Source organism: Pseudophryne corroboree, chromosome 9 (genome assembly GCF_028390025.1).
Source record: "Pseudophryne corroboree isolate aPseCor3 chromosome 9, aPseCor3.hap2, whole genome shotgun sequence".
Lineage (NCBI taxonomy): Eukaryota > Metazoa > Chordata > Amphibia > Anura > Myobatrachidae > Pseudophryne > Pseudophryne corroboree.
Window position 1 is genome coordinate 431791441 of NC_086452.1, and position 16044 is coordinate 431807484.

A 16044-nucleotide genomic window follows, 5' to 3' on the forward strand; every position below is an offset into this window, starting at 1 on the left:
ATCGTCGTCATCAAATATTTCAATATTACCAATTTGGATGATGAGGGGGTCTACTGCCATTTTGTGTTTTTTTTTTTTTTTTTTGTATCCGGACTATAGATCAATACTAGAAGGGTCTACAGTCAATAGGTCTACCACTAATGGTAAACATGCATTAGGTCGATAGGGTCATACGGTCGACATGGATAAAAGGTCAACACACATATGGTAGCCACAATTTATTTTTTTAAACATTTTCAAACTTTACCATCCACATGGGACTACAACTGGGAAAAGTAACCTGTGCAGAGCGCATCGGTAGCGGAGCGAGGCACCTTGCTCGAAGCATAGCGAGCGAAGTGAGCCATGCGAGGGGACGCGGTACAGTAATGGGGCTTGTTTGTGGCAGAAAAATGACAAAACACCCCAAAAAAGAAAAAAAGAAAAAAAAAGAAAATGTGTCTACCTTTCTTGCGTCAACCATTTCCGTGTCGACCTTTTGACCCTGTCGACCTTTCCTACTGTCTACCTATTCTTTGTCGATCTTTTGACCCTATCCACCATTAGTGGTAGACTTATTGACTGTAGACCTTTTTAATATAGATCTAATAATCCACACCCGCTTTTTTTATGCCAGTGCTCTTAGAACATTGGGGGTGATTCAGACCTGATGGCTGCTGTGCGTTTTGGCACAGCAGGTGATCAAGTACTAACTGTGCATGCGTATGCACCGCAATGCGCACGCGCGTCAAACTGCAAGAACGGGCATCGCCGGTCAGCGACGGGATGGTGCGAAAAATCCAATCGCACGGGTGTTCGCAAGGTGATTGACAGGAGGAAGCCGTTTGTGGGTGACAACTGAGCATTTACTGTGAGTGTCCAGAAAAACGCAGGCGTTCCCAAGCGGTTTCAGGGAGGGTGTCTGACGTCCGCTCCAGCTCCGATCAGCCTGTTATGATCGCACTGTAGGAGTAAATCCTGGGCTGCGCAGACACAGCACACACTGGATTTTAGCAGCTCTGCGTACACATGGGATCGCTTTCCCTGGAGGCCGCGACTATCCAAACGTAGGACAGCAAAGTTTGCAGCCCAGTGATCAGATCTGAATCACCCCCATTATACGAAGCCCATTTTAGCTGTATCAAGTGAGTTTTGTGGGGGAGGGGCGTTGTAAGCAAGAATTCATGGGTGGTAACACATAGATTAATACTTTTCATTCACATGACTAACAGCAGAAAGCTATTAGTGCAACCCAACACCCCTTACCCCTCCCCTTCTATATCCACAACAGGCACACTTCCAATTGCTGAACATCATATAGACACAGACACTTTATTCCAAAGCCAAGACATTTGGCATATTGTTTTCATCCTCTAATTACAATGTATCAAAATCTAAGCAATAGATGTGACTTCCTCTTGGGCTTGGCGATCGCTTGTATTAGTATTTTAATCTACTCTTGTATCAGTGAACTGAGGTTTTGTGTTACAAACAGGGAGAGGATGCACTGAAAACTAAGCTGTGAGAAAGATAACACGAATCCATCTATCTGACCCATTCCTGTAGACTGTTACATGTGATACATCCACAGGTAAACCCCCGCGTTCCCCCTCTGCCCCGATAACTTGCCACTGAACGGAGCAGACATTCACCTCAAATGTGGCTTATAATAATCTTTGTGAAGCATTAGGGGCTCAGAGGTCTATTTACTAAGCCTTGGAAAGTAAAGTGGATGGAGACAAAGGGGGTCATTCCGAGTTGTTCGCTCGCTAGCAGTTTTTAGCAGCCGTGCAAACGCTATGCCGCCTCCCACTGGGAGTGTATTTTAGCTTAGCAGAAGTGCAAACGAATGTATCGCACAGCGGCTACAAAATAATTTTGTGCAGTTTCAGAGTAGATTCAGACCTACTCAGCGCTCGCAATGACTTCAGACTGTTCAGTTCCTGTTTTGACGTCACAAACGTGCCCTGCGTTCGCCCAGCCACTCCTGCGTTTTTCCTGGCACGCCTGCGTTTTTCCGAACACTCCCTGAAAACGGTCAGTTGACACCCAGAAACGCCCACTTCATGTCAATCACTCTGCGGCCAGCAGTGCGACTGAAAAGCTTCGTTAGACCTTGTGTGAAACTACATCGGCCGTTGTGAAGGTACGCTGCGCGTGCACATTGCGCTGCATACGCATAAGTGCCTTTTTTGCATCATCGCTGCATAGCGAACATTTTCAGCTAGCGATCAACTCGGTATGACCCCCAAAGTACCAACCAATCATCTCCTAACTGCCATGTTCCAGGCTGTGCTTGAAAAATTAGCTAGGTGCTGATTGGCTGGTACTTTCTCTCTCTCCAAGGCTTAAGAACATCTACGCCTAAGTATGGGAATTAACAGAACTGTTTGGAGGATAGATGTGCGCTATACTCTGGAAATGAAATCACCGACACTGGGGTCAGAGGTCAACCAACTGTCACTGCATGCCAATGTGATGACATCATTTTTATTAGCAATTTTTGTGTTTTTAGGCCCAGATTTATCAAGCCTTGGAGAGTGATAAATTGCACAGTTATAAAGTACCAGCCAATCAGCTCCTAGCTGCCATGTTACACGCTGTGTTCGAAAAATGACAGTTGGGAGCTGGTTGGTTAGTACTTTATCACCGTGCCATTTATCACTCTCCAGGGCTTGATAAATCTGTCCCCTAATACCATATAGTATCTACCTGTATTTTAATATTTTATGATCCTTCTGTTTGGTAGGCAGTGTGAGATATGAAGCTGCTATATAAATCAATGTTGATAAATATATATGAGTGTGTGTGTTACCTTCTGGAATTAAACGGTTACTACTTTCCAATTACCACGCAGTGCCATGTATCAATAAGAGCTGACAAGGCTTAGAGGTCTTAATTAAATTCCTGTTGCAGTGGAGTATAAATATTTAATGAACTCATTTGCGAATTAGTATTTACCTTCCAGCTTTTTAGGGTAACAACGTGAATTATTAAAAGGAGCGGTTACGTGTTAAACCCTATACTCTGCGCTGTTGGATTAATGATTGATTAGCACATATTTTCCATGGATCCTGCCATCCTTCCCTTAAGGGGAACATACTTACAAGTAAAAATATAAAATAGATACATAGGCATCCATACAATAGCTATTAAAAATAACAAACAAATCAATTTAAAATCTAGGGGTAGATTCTAGAAATGGAAAATTGTGTTGCCCATTGCAACCAATCAGATTAGCATTAACTTCTTTATTGCATTCTAGTAAAATGATAGACAGAATCTGATTGGTTGGTATAGGTAACACATCCACTTCTGTTTTAAGGGCCCTACACACATACCGATCCGCCCCCGAGCTGCCCGACGGCGGATACGGCAGACGGGCGACCCGGCGGCGGGCGGGAGGTGACGGGGGGGAGTGAAGTTTCTTCACTCCCCCCATCACCCGTCTCCATAGCACTGCACGCTAATATGGACAATCTCGTCCATATTGGCCTGCATACATAAGCGATGGTGCACCAATGATTAACGAGCGCGGGGCCGCACATCGTTAGTCGTTGGTGCCTGCACACAGAACGATATGAACGAGCACGTTCATATCGTTCTGCTTAATCTGCCACTGTGTAGGGCCCATTAGAAGCGTTGGTAAATCTTCCCCATAACCGCCATCACAGTTGAAAGCTAGAAACTGGCATTATGAGGCTTGTGGAGGAACTACAAGTACCAGCAGTTGTAATTCTAAGCTAAAGACACAGCACTTCCCTAACCTTGAATATCACAGTGTCGGGTGAAGGTGTGTAAAGTTCAGTATATACACGCACACCTGAGAGCAAGCAGTTCTACAACTCTATGGAAAAGCAGGATGTTCTGGATTTGGAGTCCTACCACAGCAAGAGAGCCACAGGTTGCCTAAATCTGAATGTCCTTAAATCACGTGTGGATATGCAGACATGCTTAGAGCTGACAGTTATGTTTTTCTGTAGGGGGCAAGATGGGACTTGTAGTCCCACCGAGCGTTACAGCCAGTGTCTGTCTAGCTCTACATTAAAGTAACAGAATTGCTTTTGGTACATCTAGAAAGTGTCAAGAAAACTCCTACAGACGTATTACTTACTATGTACAGTAATCCTTTGAAAAAGGAGATTTATGGTAGATTTACCATAGTTAAATCTCTTTCTGCGAGGTACACTGGATTCCACAGGGAATACATCAGGTGTAGAGTTGGATCTTGATCCAGAGGCACCAAAAGGCTAAAGCTTTGACTGTTCCCAGGATGCATTGCATGGTCTCCTCTATAACTCCGCCTCCAAACACTGGAGCTAAGAGTCGTTAACCAGTCCAATGCAGTAGAAGGTAAACGAGAAGGCAGATGTTAGTCACATAGAACCACATTCTCACGACAGGAGAAGGGACCAGCAGCTAATGCCATACAAACCCAAAAAAGCTAAGTGCGTCAGGGTGGGCGCCCTGTGGAACCCAGTGTACCTCGCAGAAAGAGATTTAACTATGGTAAGTCTACCATAAATCTCCTTTTCTGCAGCGGGTACACTGTGTTCCACTGCTTTAGGACATCGGGGATGTCCTAAAGCAGTTCCTCATGGGAGGGGACACACCATAGCAGGTACAAGAACCCAGCGTCCAAAGGAAGCATCCTGGGAGGCGGAAGTATCAAAGGCATAAAACCTAATGAACGTGTTCACTGAAGACTATGTAGCCACCTTGCACAATTGTTCAGCGGACACGCCACGGCGGGCCGCCCAAGAAGGTCCAACAGACCGAGTAGAATGGGCTTTGATAGCAGCAGGAGCTGGAAGACCAGCTGTGCATAAGCTTGTGCAATGACCATTCTAATCCATCTGGCCAAGGTTTGCTTATTCGCAGGCCAGCAACGTTTGTGAAAACCAAAAAGTTCAAAAAGGGTATCAGACCGCCTGAGAGAGGCAGTCCTCTCCACGTAAATACGGAGAGCCCATACCACATCCAAAGACCGCTCTTTTGGGGACAAACCAGAAGAGATAAAAGCCGGAACCACAATCTCTTGGTTAAGGTGAAAAGATGACACCACCTTAGGCAAATAACCAGGGCGAGTTCGAAGAACTGCCCGGTCACGGTGAAAAATCAGAAAGGGCAGACGACAGGACAAAGCTCCTAAGTCCGACACCCTCTTAGCAGAGGCAATAGCCAGCAGAAACACGATCTTAAGCGTAAGATATTTAAGGTCCACAGACTCAAGAGGTTCAAATGGAGACTCTTGTAGGGCAATCAAGACAACAGACAAATCCCATGGAGCCACAGGAGGAGCATAGGGAGGCTGAATCCGTTAAACGCCTTGAGTGAAAGTATGAACATCAGGAAAAGACGCAATCTTCCTCTGAAACCACACCGACAAGGCAGAAACATGAACCTTGAGGGAGGCCAGACGAAGTCCTAAGTCTAGGTCTTGTTGCAGAAAAGCCAAAAGTCTGGAAGTTCTGAAATTGTATGCATCGTAATTCTTAACAGCACACCAGGGGAAGTCAGAATTTCAGACCCTGTAACAAATCCGTGCAGAAGCCGGTTTGCTGGCCTTCAACATAGTTTGGATAAGGTCAGGGTAGACACAAGGGCCATGAACGACGAGGTTTGGGCGATGAGGAAGTAGAAGAGGACACTCGATCGATAGACACTGCAGGTCTGAGAATCAATGCAGTCTGGGCCACGCTGGAGTGACTAGAAGTATTATTCCTCTTTTTTGCTTGAACTTCCGTAGTACCCTGGGCAGGAGTGATACTGGAGGGAACACGTATGGCAGCCAAAAGTTCCATGGAAATGCTAGTGCACCCACGAACGCTGCTTGAGGATCCCTTGTCCTTGCTGCGAAGACCGGAACCTTGCGATTGTGTCGAGACGACATCAGGTCTACATCTGGTAGGCCCCACTAGGAGTTGAAAGACTTCTGAATGAAGACTCCACTCTCCGGCATGTACGTCCTGACGACTCAGGGAATCCGTTTCCCAGTTGAGGACTCCAGGAATGAACAACGCCGATATTGCTGGCAGATGGCATTCCGCCCAACGAAGGAGTTTCGATACTTTCGTCATTGCCATGAGGCTTCGAGTGCCGCCTTAATGATTTATGTATGCCACCGTGGTGGCGTTGTCTGATTGTACTTGAACAGGCCCGTTCTGTATCAGAGGCAGGGCAAGCGTCAACGCATTGAACACTGCCCGAAATTCTAGAATGTTTATTGGGAGGAGAGATTCCTCCTTTGGTCCACCGACCCTGGAGAGAGTGTTGCTCTAACACCGCGCCCCAACCTCGCAGACTGGCGTCCGTTATCAGTAGGACCCAGTTGGAGACCCAGAAGGGACGGCCCCTGCTCAACTGTTGGTCCTGTAGCCACCAGCTCAGCGACAGACGAACATCCGGAGTCATGGAGATCATTTGAGACCTGATCCGATGGGGCAGGCCATCCCACTTGGAAAGGTTTAACCTCTGCAGAGGGCGGGCATGAAATTGAGCGTACTCTACCATGTTGAAAGCCGACACCATGAGGCCTAGTACTTGCATCTCCGAGTGTATCGCCACTCTTGGGCGAGGAAGGAAGTATCTGATTCTGTCCTGAAGTTTCTCTGGAGACAGAAACAATCTTTGGCTGTGGTTGTCCAGCAGTGCTTCCAGGTGCACCATGCTCCGACCAGCGAGGACTTCTTCCAGTTGATGAGCCACCCGTGGGCTTGTAGGAATTGGACCGGTCCAGATGACTGAGAACATCTTGGGAGTTCGCTAGGATCAGCAAGTCTTCCAGATACGGCAGGATCCTGATTCCCTGATGATGGGGCAAAGCCGTCATGACGGCCACGACCTTGGTGAAAATCCGAGGTGCCGTGGCTAGTCCAAATGGCAGAGCCTGCAACTGAAAATTAAGGTCACCAATAGCAAACCACAGATACTGCTGATGCGAAATGGCAATAGGTATGTGCAGGTAAGCATCCTGTACGTCCAGGGATACCATATAGTCCTCGGGTTCCATGGCCAGCACAAAAGAGCGTAGAGTTTCAATACGGAATTTGTACACTCTTACAAACTTGTTCAATGATTTGAGGTTGAGTATAGGCCGGAAGGACCCATTGGGTTTCGGGACTAGAAGCAGGGTCGAATAGTATCCCCTGCCTCTCTGGGACAGAGGTACCGGCACTACCACTCCTGTATTCAGGAGGGATCGCATAACCAGGTGTAGAGCTTGCGCTTTCAACGGATCTGAAGGAATAGCCATTGTGCAGAACTGGCGAGGGGGACGTCTCTTGAATGAGACAGTGTACCCGTGAGAGACAACTTCCCGCACCCAGGCGTCTGAAATGGTCCTTAACCAGACCTGGGCGAATTGCAGAAGTCGGCCTCCCACCCTGGGATCCACCAGGGAGAGGCCCGGCTCGTCATGGAGCAGGCATGTCTTGTTTGGAAGCAGGCAGATGGGCAGCCCAGGATTGTTTAGGTTTGGGCTTGGTTTTGGAAGCACGAGCCTATCTCGGATACACCTGACCCTTTGCTTTCCCTGGAGGTCGAAAGGAACGAAAAGTGGTACTCTTAGCCTTTGGTGCAGAAGGATTAGTACTTTGGAGAAACGCAGTCGTAGCAGTCACCAAGTCAGTCACAATCTTGTTCAGATCTTCCCCAAATAGGATGTCTCCCTTAAAAGGGAGCACCTCCAAGGTCTTTTTGGAGTCCAGGTCCACCTTCCAGGACCTCAACCACAGAATTCAGCGAGCCAGTATAGATGTAGTAGATGCCTTGGCTGCCATTACACCTGCCTTGAAGGATGCCTCCTGAATATAATGGGAGGCGGTGGTAATATGAGACAGATATTGTCTGGCAGTGTCAGAAATATCCTGAGGTAGCTCTTCCTCTAATGCCTAAACCCATGCTTCAACTCCTTTTGCAGCCCAGGAGGCTGCTATAGTGGGTCTATGGACAGGCAGAGTAGATGACACCACAAGACGGGCGACATGAGGGTCCACCGGCGGTGGATTTTCCCACTTGTTACTCAACTCCGCAGAGATAGGATAACGAGCTAGCAGGATTCCTGACGTATGTCGATTAAATGGTCAGAATGTGGTAAGACTACTTTAGTACCTTTCTGACGTTTGAACTTATCAGGTTTCATAGATGCAGTAGTGGGCTCTACCTCATCATCAATTTGTAGAATCAGCTTAATAGCCTCCACTAGGTCAGGAACATCAATCTGAGTTGTAGGTTCCTCGTCAGAAGCAACTGTATCTGTGTCTGACGGATCAGTATAATCCCCATCCTCATCTGAAGAATTATCTGAAATATTAGTGGACTGTGAGGAGGAAGCGGCCCGCTTAGATGACCCCTTGACCTCAGAGGGACGTGGAGTAGACTAATTGTTGTACCTGGTTAGACAGAGTGTCCGCCCAGGGTGGATTAACTACAGGGACAATATGTGGCTGCAATGGCACAGAAGGTCACACAGGGGACGTAAGATGTGTCACAAGAGTATTCAGCATACTTGAGAACGCTTCCCATGGTGGCTCCTGATTGGCTACAGGTGCTGCGGGCTGACTGGCAGATGTATGGCACCCAGTACACAAACCATCAGTTAAAACTTCCCCCTCAGGTAAATCCTTGGTGCAAGCACTGCATGATGAAGAAGCATCCGCGGATTTCCCACCCTGTGTGGCAGACATTATGGTGAATGTAGCCGTAGAGCGTAACAGTACAATATAGCCAGAGAAATACAATACCTGCAAATAACCCCCTGATTTATGTGACAGTAAATACAGGACACAAACAGAGAATTAAAGCGGTATGAGGTGACTAAAATACACAGTAAAACACACTAAACAGTATATACTGTGTAGCATTATATATGAAACCGTGACGCACCTAGCCCCCCAGGGTACAAGATACAGTGATAGCAATAGGTGTGATATACACGAGGAGTGAAATCCACACAGCAGCTACAGGCACACTCAGTCACAGTTACGATGCAGAAATTATTTCGGACTAACAATAACACTGCACTAGACTAGTAAAACTATATGAATATATATATATATATATATATATAAAAAACATAATGCAGTCAGATACTGGATGTATTTCTCAGAATACTTGTACTAAATATTCAGGTAGAAGTACACTTGTTCTTAACTAACTGTATACAATGACATGTGGAATACTTAAGGGACTGTAAATGCACAGCGCTGAGTAAGCAGGCGGATTTACAGAGGAGACAGTGCCCAGCAGTCCCGGAGATCAGCCGCAGCTACTTGTGGAAAGATGGGGCCCACACCTCTGTCAGGGAGTGAAGAAGAGTAAGGAGAAGCTCCAGGGCGGGAACACCAGCAGTAGATGGTGCCCGAAGCTGGGGAAGGGGCTACAGGTCAAGTGCTTTATCCCCTATGCTGGTCCTCACCACCAGGTACTGTGGAGTCTTGTTAAAAGGATTTTTGTGAAATCCGACCTGTGCTCCCTGCCCTGGTGGATATAGTGGGGTCCCTGCTCTAACACAGTGTCCACGCCAGCCTGGAGTCCCACCTGGGGGACCTTCTTACCTCCTCCCAATGAAGCAGCCACACGATCCTGGAGAGCGCCAGCGGTGTGTGCCTGGAAACCGGAGCGCCTCCGCTGTAAGTACCCGGGAACTCGGCCAGCGGGAGTATGCGGCGCTGCTGGGGAGGTGTTGGAGCCGCAGCACAATATGTCACTAGGACATAAAAGTGCTGCAGCCCTTGAAGAATCGTCTAACAAAAGCTCTTTTCAGGGCTGCCTAGCGCAGCCCCCCCCTGTTAAGTGACCTGCTCTGCAGGCACCAACTTACAAACTGAACTCCAGTGTCCGGAGGCGGGGTTATAGAGGAGGCCATGCAATGCATCCTGGGAACAGTCAAAGCTTTAGCCTGTTGGTGACTCTGGATCAAGATCCAACTCTACACCCCGATGTATTCCCTGTGGAACACAGTGTACCCCGCTGCAGAAATCACTTTAGGTTCTGAAGAAACAACAGTAAGCAATTAATGTCAAATGGCATTCCACTGACTGATTAACTGGTGAAAAAGCATGTTTTGCAGATCCTTTTGTGTGGAGTTCAACAGCTGATACAAAAAAAAAGTGTGACATTTAAATCACAATAGAGCCACAAAGAAACGGGTCTATTCTTTTCTGGGGGTCCTGATTAAACAGAGCCGCCTTTTATCCAGAGCATTTCAACAAACTTAATTCGTCTGATCACTGACTTGACAGATATTTCATTTATCTCTGCCCAGAAAACATCTGTGTGTTCCGTAGGGTGCTATTTAGGTTGGGCATACACTGGCTGACCCAGCCGCTTGGCCCAACTGGCAGACAGCTGGTCTTCTTTTACATAGTGTGGGCAAATCTGAGAGCTTCACAGCAGACTGCACACCATTTCTGTGACCAGACAATGCAGACACCAAACGACTGAATTTACGGTCCAACTCAACAAATCTCCGATGGAACCCTATCAGATGTCAACTGGGATGGGTTTTGGTCCCATGCAGTCTATGTTTTACAGTTTCCTTCTTAGCCTTCTTGCCCTCTCTAAGTAGGTTGTGATGCCCTAAAGCAAGGCTTCTATGCCTCTACAGTTCTTGCCCTCTCTAAGTAGGTTGTGATGCCCCAAAGCAAGGCTTCTATGCCTCTTCAGTTCTTGCCTTCTCTAAGTAGGTTGTGATGCCCTAAAGCAAGGTTTCTATGCCTCTACAGTTCTTGCCTTCTCTAAGTAGGTTGTGATGCCCCAAAGCAAGGCTTCTATGCCTCTTCAGTTCTTGCCTTCTCTAAGTAGGTTGTGATGCCCTAAAGCAAGGCTTCTATGCCTCTACAGTTCTTGCCCTCTCTAAGTAGGTTGTGATGCCCCAAAGCAAGGCTTCTATGCCTCTTCAGTTCTTGCCCTCTCTAAGTAGGTTGTGATGCCCCAAAGCAAGGCTTCTATGCCTCTTCAGTTACTGGTCATCACAAGAGAAGACCCAACTGATCCACCGCGTCATAAGACAGGAGAAGACTTATAAGCTGGTCATTATTCTGAATTGGTTTCTTAGATTTTCAACTTCCGTTTTTATTCCGGTGAAATGGACGTAAAAAAAGACATTCCAGACATGATAATATCAGCTCTGTAAAATCCACGTTGTTCTAATAAAAGAACATGAAGAGATTTTGGGGGAGAGGTATCAAACAGAGATAGAAAGAGAACAGAGATAAAGTTCCAACCAATCAGCTACTAACTGCCATGTTATAGGTTGTGTTTGAAAAATAACAGTTAGGAGCTGACTGGTTGGTACTTTATCTTTCTACAAATTTTGATACACCTCCCCCTTAGAACCTTCATTAAACTGCACAGTTTTCATCCCAGGCATCTCATGGGATTCCAAATTGACCAGCTACATTTAATTGATTGACAAAGGAGTTTCCAACTTTACATTTACCTGCAGAGAAAACTGTACTAACGCCCAATAAAAAATAAAAAAAAGATGTATTTTAGACTAACAGCTACCAGGAGTGAACAGGAGGAAATAGGGAAAATCAGAAAGCACATTTATATCCATTTTCCCTGTGGCAGATCAATCAATTCCTACTATAGAAAGAGTTCCTTGCCTCCCATCTGCTCAGACAAGCTCTTTATCAAGTGTCATTTGCTAAACAGGGGCAGGGCGGCAAAGCATTGATCCTGGCTTGGATGAAAGGGGATTGCTGCTGATTTTATCTCATGGATTTAACAACTAGAAGAGAATTATGCTCATAGATAATGATTGAGCTTTGCCATGCTGTTGTGTATCCTGACACAATAAAAAAACTCTTGTGATGCCCGATTAAAGGATAAGCGTAGCTGATTGATCGGACTACTACTGTTACACTCCAGAGCTACGTGGACAACCAGGGGACCAGAGGACAGACAGGAGAGGCAGTCAGGTCACAAAACCTATACGAGGTGTGATAGAGAATAGCCAAGTGGTGGACAGATGATATCAGATTGGGGCCACATAGAAGGGGTGGACAGACTAAATAGATGTGGGTTCCTGGGGTGTAGTATGTTATGCCAGCGCTTGGGATCCCGACCGCCGGCATGCAGGCAGCGGGGTGAGCGCAAAAGAGCCCCTTGCGGGCTAACTGCATTCGCCACGCTGCGGGCACGGTGGTGCGTATATATTCTCCCTCCAGGGGTGTCGTGGACACCCCAAGATCGAGAATAGTTTTTGGTATGCCGGCTGTCGGAATTCCGGCGCGGTATGGTGAGCGCCGGGATACCGACAGCTGGCATATCAATTACCTCCCATTTTAAAACCTTAGGGTAGGCTTGGCCAACCTGTGGCGCTCCAGATGTTGTAAAACTACAAGTCCCATCATGCGTTGCCACAGGTTTGCTATTAGGGAATGCTAAAACGGTGGCATGGCGTGATGGGATGTGTAGTTTTACAACATCTGGAGAGCCACAGGTCGGCCAGGCCTGCCTTAGGGCATCATTTGTGTTTTCTTCTTTTTAAATTTAAGAGCAACACAGAATCTGCGTCTCCCCTACACCCAACATGTACATAAAATGGTCATAAAAAGGTCCATAACAGTTTTGGAATTTTTTCGGAATGTAGTTTGTCCAAATTTACTTTAATGATGCGAATATTATTGGCATTATGTCTACACTGTCCCCTACATAACGTACCTACCAAAGATTAGGATTTTGAAGGAACATTTTTTCTTTGGCACCCTTCCGTAAGAGGCATAGTGGTCTATTTACTAAGCCTTGTATGGAGATAAAGTACCAACCAATCAGCTCCTATCTGACATGTCACAGGCTGGGTTTGAAAAATGTCAATTAGGAGCTGATTGGCTGCTACTTTATCTCCGTCCACTTTATCTCCGTCCAAGCCTTAGTAAATAGACTCCATAGCCTCATAAAAGTGGCCTGTGGCTTGGGTGGACATGATTTGGGCTCTAGGGGGTGGATTGCACAAAATATAATCCAGAGAAGCCAATCAAACATCATATCTTCTTATGATCAAGCCATGACCCATTCCATAGAATATTCTCATTGAGGAGTGACATCATTGTACATGTATATTCCAGGTCAAGCATTGCCCAAATATAAAGGGGGGGGGGGGCGGGGGGGGGGGTAATTTAGTTCATGGCTCTGTTGGATCAATAACTGCTGATTGGTCATTTTGCCCTCTGCAAACTGTGGGGCAGATGTATTAAACCTGGATAAGGGATAAAGCAGTGATAAGTGGAAGGTGATGATGCACCAACCAATCATTATGGGTTTGAAAAAAAGACAGGAGCTGATTGGCTGGCTTGATATATCTGCCCCAGTGATAGCCGAGACTGCGGAAGGAGCAGACCTGGTTGGTGGACGCCTAGCTATGCTACACGCTCCAGATTTCTCCAACACTCTGAAAAGGAGTATAGCTAACCATACCTGCTGGTGGGGATTGGTATGAAATACCTCCAATCAAAATCCTAACGGTCGAAATCCCGACAGCAATTGACCAACGGTCAAAATCCCGACAAGGTCAAAATCCCGACATGGACAAAATACCGAGATTTAAAATACTGACAAGGTCAAAATACCGACATGTAAAATGCCGACATGTGGTTTTCAAAAAAAAAAATTGTAGGTCGACATGGACACCATATAAGTGTGCCTCGCTGCGCTCGGCACACTATTATATTCCCCCTCCAGGTCCACTGGGATTGTAAAGTATGAACAAGTCAGTTTCAATGAAAAAAATCATGAAAAACTCATGTCGGCATTTTGACCTGTCGGCATTTTACATGCTGGTATTTTGATCTTGTCGGTATTTTAAATGTTGGTATTTTGTCCATGTCGGAATTTTGACTGTCGGTCAATTGCTGTTGGGATTTCGACCGTCGGGATTTTGATTGGAGGTAAATTGACTGCATCTCCTGCTGGCGGGCCCTGGTCACCTCCATTGGTGTAACACAGCCTATTGCCAAGACCGCACTGAAGAATAAAAAACAGTGAATAGTAGTATAGAACACCAAATCCCATGCTGGAAATATGTTTTTCCTTTCCTCCTATAGAGCTGTGAAAACGCAGAAATCCTTTAGAACACATGTCTTAAATGAAGATTGGAACCTTGCACAACTCTGCATTATACTGCTTGCCAAAGTCTACAGAGACGTTACACGTTCAGCCAGCTTTGTAACAATGTGTAACTGGAAAGAACAGAGCAGCAAATTCCCATTTATTTTCTAAGACCCTGCTCACATAACTCACAGTACATTATAACACTTCTATCAGAATTATTATTATTACCAGTTATTTATAGAGCGCACACATATTCCGCAGCGCTTTACAGAGAATATTCATCCATACACATCAGTCCCTGCCCCAGTGGATCTTACAATCTATGGGGGGGGGTCATTCCGAGTTGTTCGCTCGCTAGCAGTTTTTAGCAGCCGTGCAAACGCTTTGTCGCCGCCCACTGGGGAGTGTATTGTCGCTTTGCAGAAGTGCGAACGTTTGTGCAGCAGAGCACCTGCAAAATCTTTTTGTGCAAAACAAGACCAGCCCTGTAGTTACTCTTTGGGGTCGATTCAATTCGGCAACTTAAGAATAGCGCCGGAAATTAGCTCCCAACGCTATTCAATTCAGCTCCAGTTAAGTCGGCGATGTCCCGTTCTCGCCGACTAAACAGGATGAATTGTCGGGAGAACGGGCATTCTCCGACTTAACTCCCCGGCGCGAGGCTGATTCCCGACAAAATCATCCTCGCGCCGGCCGCGAGGCAGCACTTTTGTCTGGTTTCTTCTCTCATCCCCCGGGGATGAGAGAAGAATTCCCGACAATTGCGGGTCACTAGCAGCTGAATTGAATAGCGTCGGGAGCAAATTCCCGGCACTATTCTTAAGTTGCCGAATTGAATCGACCCCTTTGTGTGCGTTAACTCTAATGACGGAGGGACGGTTTTTGACATCACACACCTGGCCAGCGAACGCCCAGCCACGCCTGCGTTTTTCTAAGCACTCCCTGGAAACGGTCAGTTGACACCCAGAAATGCCCTCTTTCAGTCAATTTCCTTGCGGCCGGCTGTGCGATTGGAATCGAAAGCAGTGCAAAACCACAATGGACTTTGTACCCATACAACGCGCATGCGCATTGCAAAGCATACGCATGCGCAGATTAGCTATTTTTCACACTGATCGTTACGCAGTGAACAACGGCAGCTAGCGATCAACTCTGAATGACCCCCTATATTTCCTATCATACACAGACACATTCACGCTAGGGTTCATTTTGTTGGGATCCAATTAACCTACCAGTAAATTTTTGGATTGTGGTAGGAAACAGAAGTACCCGGAGGAAACCCACGCAAGTACGGGGAGAATATACAAGCTGCGCACAGTTAGAGCCATGGTGGGAATCGAACTCATGACCTCAGTGCTGTGAGGCAGTAATGCTAACCATTACACCAGGGATGGGGAATCTTCGGCCCTCCAGCTGTTGAACTACACATACCAGCATGCCTTGCTACAGTTTTGCTATTTGGCCATGCTAAAACTGTTGCAAGGCATGCTGGGATGTGTAGTTCAACAGCAGCTGGAGGGCCGAAGGTTCCCCATCCCTGCATTACACCATCCGTACTACCCGAATGAAATGAATGAATGAAACCTGTGCAGCTTTAAAGTGGCAATCAACAGTTATACTTCCTATTGGTTTAATATCAATTAACATTTTTACCAATCATAATATTCCTAAGGGCACAAATATAGTCGCGGCTATGAATTTGTACACCGTCTGGAGTTGTATTGAGACGTCCACCAGCGACATTGCAAATCCCAGCGGCTGTATACACAGACGCAGCTTCCGACGCAGATCAATTATCAATGGGCCTAATTCAGAGTTGATCGCAGAAGCAAATTTGTTAGCAGTTGGGCAATACCATGTGCACTGCAGGAGGGGCAGCTATAACATGTGCAAAGAGAGTTAGATTTGGGTGAAATAAAGCAGCCAGTATTTAACCTGCACAGAAACAAAATAACCCAACCAAATCTAACTCTCTCTGCAAATGTTATATCTGCCACCCCTGCAGTG

At 46.5% G+C, this 16044-nt stretch overlaps 1 protein-coding gene across 3 annotated transcripts in view; it reads right to left on the bottom strand.

Moving 5' to 3' along the window:
* The window catches only part of GXYLT2 (glucoside xylosyltransferase 2), a 151227-nt gene that overhangs the window by 57088 nt on the left and 78095 nt on the right, over nucleotides 1-16044 (bottom strand). The gene's annotated exons all lie outside the window — the stretch shown is intronic.